This window comes from Rhagoletis pomonella, unplaced genomic scaffold (assembly GCF_013731165.1).
Source record: "Rhagoletis pomonella isolate Grant_MI unplaced genomic scaffold, Rhpom_1.0 Rhpom_scaffold_00012, whole genome shotgun sequence".
NCBI classification, from domain to species: domain Eukaryota; kingdom Metazoa; phylum Arthropoda; class Insecta; order Diptera; family Tephritidae; genus Rhagoletis; species Rhagoletis pomonella.
Window position 1 is genome coordinate 1281179 of NW_023458566.1, and position 5344 is coordinate 1286522.

Below are 5344 nucleotides of genomic sequence, written 5' to 3' on the forward strand. Positions count from 1 at the left end.
GGTAGGTATTTGCGAATTTTGCGATGCTTTCGCGTGGAAACTACTCGCTGTAAAGCGCCAGCTTTTGTGCAAAAACCTTTTATGTTCCTAGCTATTATTTCGCACATTTTTTTTCTTTTGCAATTCTAAGATATTTCGTTTATTTTCTTTTTTTTAATTTTCCACTTTTTGGTAGTTGAAGAATTTCTTCGTCACTTGCTTGCTCTCAGCTTGGCCTTTTTGGTGTGTTAGTACATGAAAGTGTGTGTGTTATTGTTGTTGGTATTTTTTGCCGCCACTGCCTGTCTATGCGGTAGGTGCTTTTTGTTTAATTAAAGTTTTTGCTTTCAAGTTACCGAAAGTTTGGCTTTTGGTTGGCGCGCGGCCTAGCGCCTGGATGGCTTGGCCTGACATGGCCGCAGCTTCTGGTTGAACAAGCGCCTGCAAGAATAAATTTGTAATTTAGCGGCTGCTAAGCAATCGTTTGTTGTCTATCATCACCGCGCAACTTCAACGCCTTTTTCATGTTATTAATATTTAATTTAACTTGACTTTGGCTGTTATTTATCCATCGAGACAAAATTGAGTAGCTTTTCGCATAGAATTATGTTTAGAAATTTTCAAGTTCTAATACCGATTTGGTGCAAGCGTACAAGCTGTGACTTCCTTCTCAGTTGCGGTGTTGTCAGTTAGTTGCTCGCTTTTATGCTAATTCAGTTAAGTTTTGTACACCTCACTACAAAAACATACGTATGTGGACATACCTACATTACGTTGCTTCTGCCTCTTATTTAAATTTGTTTTTTATCTATAGTTCTAATTGCACATTGGAGTGTTGGCAGCAGACACAAAAGCCGCAGGCCCATTATTGGTAGTCTGGCGGCCAGAAGTGTTAGACGACATGTTTTTGTTTAGTAAAATAATAATAATTATGAATCTAATAATGGTTTTTATGCAGAAAAGTTGTTCGTAACAGATGCACACATGTTTAAAAAGAATAGATTATCGCACATCCTTGGCAGGTGTTAAACAAAGGTTTTTTTTCGAGTTAAACTTCTTTGCGTTCGGTTGGGTGTAGTTAATTGCAAACATTTGGATCTAATTCGGCACTTCAATGAAACGAAAAAGCGATAGAAGAATGGTGGGTCAAAGCTCAAACAGACGGCAGCGTTAATCCGGATTAACTCGGACTTAATCCGGATTAACTAAAACCGAGTTAATCCGGATTAACGCTGCCGTCTGTTTGAGCTTTAAGACGGGGGTGGCGGAGTGGTCAGGTACGACTAATATTTAGATTATGCTTATAGGATTGGTATTAAGATTAAGATATATTAGGATTAAAATTGATATTTAAATCAAGATTAAGTATTTTTTTTTTTACCAATTTGGAGAGCCTGTTCAATATATATTGAATAAATTTAAATAACCAGAAATTAATTCTACCACAAACATCAAAATAGTTTCTATATTTATACATACATATGTATGTATTTACATTAGGGTGGTCCAAAATAAAAGTATAAACATTTTTCTGCTGCCATCCCTATAACTCGACCTCAAGGCTATAACTCTACAGGGAAAACCCCTCATAGTAAAGGAGGCGACCAAATAATTAGGTCTTATGCTAGATAGGAAACTAAACTGGGTGCCCAATATTGAAGATCATGTACGCAGATCAACAGCAGCACTATACTCTTGAGGCCAGATTTATTTGTAAAAGTGTTTCAGATTTATCTTAATGAGGGCATTTTCCCGAAAAGATGGATTGTCCAAAACCTGGTCTTAATACCAAAGAAAAATAAGCAATCTAGGGAACCCTCGTCCTATCGGCCAATATGCCTATTGGCCACATGGGGAAAAATCTTCAAAAAAATTATTTGCAACAGACTTATAGCAATCACAGAGGACAGACGCTTTCTGTCGCCATACCAGTTCGGCTTCAGGAAATCTCGTTCAACAATTGATGCCATTAAATCCGTGGTTGACATAGCCAAAGAAGCCATCGAAGTGGAGCTTCACTTCTCAATTGCCTGCTCAGTCCAAACTGACACTTGTTGGCAGGAGTGATTCACGGTTAGATTTTAAGGCCGAAATTATTATTGCTGCTAATGCTGGTTCTTAAATAAATGAAATTTGTCTACTTTTTCGAACTTTTAACTGTCAACAGAGACGTGCGTGTCGAAACGCGTATACTCTGACTGTTTATCTGATGACACGAGATACTTCGTTTTGTCTTTGTGCACCACCAGACCTATTCGCTTTGCTTCTCTACCTAATTCCGAGAAGGCAGAACAGACGTAGGCCTTGATTTTAGCGATAATGTCGATGTCAGCGGCATACGCCAGCAATTGTACCAAGAGCGTAAAGTATTGTGTCTGAGGACTTCAGCGCCGCGGCTCTCATGATCTTCCTATGATCATGCGTTTCAACCCGAAACCAAATCCCCCCCAGAAAATCCGCCACCCACGAGTACTTAGCGTTTTTATTTAATTTAATTTGAAACCCATTTTTAACGTCTGGTTGAGAATTAAACACTTTCCAGTAGTAGTTTTAGATGCTCTTCTTAGAGTGTACCTCAGATCGCTTTAAATGCTTTAATTGACATCTCTTCAATTTAAGTTTAACACGTTTCCCCACACTGACTAAACTTTTAAAAACGGTATGCCAGGTGGTGGTAATTTTAACTTTGTCTTTAACTCTAACTTTGTGATATTATCTGGAAAAAAGCTATGACCACCGCGGATACAATCCAATAGACGTTGCATGCACATTCACATACATACATACATATGTATTTGTGCAAAAAGTTATATTGTATTTAAAAACTAAAATAACACATTCTTCATTATCTGCACGTATGCATAAATATGTATAGTATATGCATTGTATGTATGTATATATTTACATGTGTGTTTACTCAAAATAATATTCGCTCGAAATGAGCAAATGAACTTTAGAGGGTAAAACAATAGCAGCACAATGTGGCTGCATTAGTATGTGTGCAATGGCGGCTTGCGGGCGTGTATGTCTGAATGTCTGTATGTTTGGCTGATGCATGCAATGAAAACTGAAATGGCTAAGAGCTGGCCCTGAATAACAATTGGTGCACACAATCGCTTTTATAACGGTATATGTATAAACATAATGGACGTACAGGCTTCCGTTTCCCGTTTGTACGGTGTTGATACGATCATTTGTTGTTGCATGCGAAAATTTACACTTTTTGTTAGACTGTCTACATACACATACACACGTGGGCATATCCACAAATACAAATACATACATATATGAATGCACAATTGTATTATGCAATTCAGATTATACATATGTATGTATGTATGTATGCACATATGGTTGAATGTAGATATTGCCCACCACTAACACATGCACGAACTTTACCTATGGAGTTTATGTGTGCACACGATGTCAATGCCAGCACTTGCCATCCACACAATCGTACCGTTTGCTTGCCGGTGGCACAAAAACATGGCGACATTTCCGCTTGCCTTTTCACCAGCAAACAAAGCAGTGCGAACAAGACGAAAGTGGCAAAAGAAAAATAGGAATTAATCTACGGAAAAAATAACAGCAACGCACGAATGACTTTTAATTACATTTCAAAGCTTTATTTCTCTTTGGCTACGTTTTCTTGAACGGTCAAATGCATCATGCCACGCAAAAGATATGTATACATAAAACAAAGGATGAAAATCGGAGAGAAAAAAGAACAGAAATAAAATAAAAATTGAATTGGCGCTTATGCTACTCATAAGAAGCAGTTGTGAAATGACAGGGGAAGAGTGGGGGGCAGAAAATACCAAAGGATATTTGCACTGTATTGCATGCAATGACTGCTGCCATTGAATGTGCAGTATTAAAATCCTGGAATTGTGTGGTATAAGGAAGGAAAGCAGGAAATGAAATGGCGCTGACATGCCACTTGGTAGCACGCAATACAATACTAACTGCGGTGTTCATTATGTATGTATGTATGTATGTATGTATATACTTATGTTAATAAAAACGTAAACATTTATTGCGATTATATTTTAACACAAGGAAATATGGTTGGTTATGTATAAATGTATGCGTAAATACCCAGCAGCCAATTTTCATGCAGACTCTCTGGCGAAGCATAACCTTGAATCTGTGACAGAGGCGTAAATATAGGGTGGCATGGCTAGCAAAATGCCACGGGCCCCGATCCGCGAGGGCCCCGGTCCATGAGACCACGAGCTCAGCAACATCCTAACATTTATAACAAAACTAAATACTTAAAAGTTATAATTTGTTTAGTACTTAAAATCGATTAAAGTGAGGCAGAACTAAAGACCATATGAGCATTTCCACAGAATGGTCAACCAGGACCGAGAACTAAAATAAACAATCAGTTGTATGGGAGCTATAAGTTATAGTGGACCGATTTTGACGGTTCCGGCAAACTTTATTTTATGTTGTCCTGTTTTCCTGAGGCATGTCCTGCATTAATGTTACTACTGCCTTGCCTGCGACCAAAGCTCTTTTAAGCTTTGTGCACATTTTGTATAGCCGCGCGTAGAGTAAAAGCTCTATCTGCCTATCGCTAGTATAAACCCATGTTCTTGAAAATAAAATTTATTAGATATTTAACAAAAATGTTAAAATATTAACTAAATGCCAAATTGTTAACAGTGTTGGGTAACTACTTAAGTACTTTATTAGAATTAAATTACAACGTGACGACCTTTACTGCGAGGGCCCCAACCAAAGAATTTGTCCCGGGCCTCAGAGTATATAGTTACGCCACTGATCTGTCACGTAGTTGATCAGCGAGGGTTGGTGGCCTTTAGTCACAAACATCTAATTTGATCGGTATTAGCTTCACTGCATTTCTCCCACGAAAAAGCTTCTCATAAAATCCATTTGCCGTTCGGAGGCAGCGTAAAACTGTAGGCCGCCCCATTTCTGTAACAACTTCAACACACGGACCACAAAGTAGAGAAGAAGTTCGGTCAAAAACCTAGCAAAAGTGTAAACGCCAAAAGTTTATTATTTTTATAATCCATCTTAGAATATTACAGTTACATTTAGTATACCCCCACCGGACGTTAGGACGAAAAGTTCGGCCTCTCCGGCACATACAAGTTTTTTTTCCGTGAAAGAGACTTTAGAAATCATGGCAGAACGGGCCTACTGCCTGACTCTGATGGAGCCCCCTGTTGTAGGTAGAGTAACCGTCAACAGCCAGCATTGGTGAGGCCATCTTGTACATTATCGAAAGCTTATAAGTTCAAGCTTTTGTAACTCTTCTATTGTAGGTGCAAAATGACGCCCAGAGTCATCTCGATGCTTCATAACATGCCGTATGGTTTTGCAGCAAGTGCTA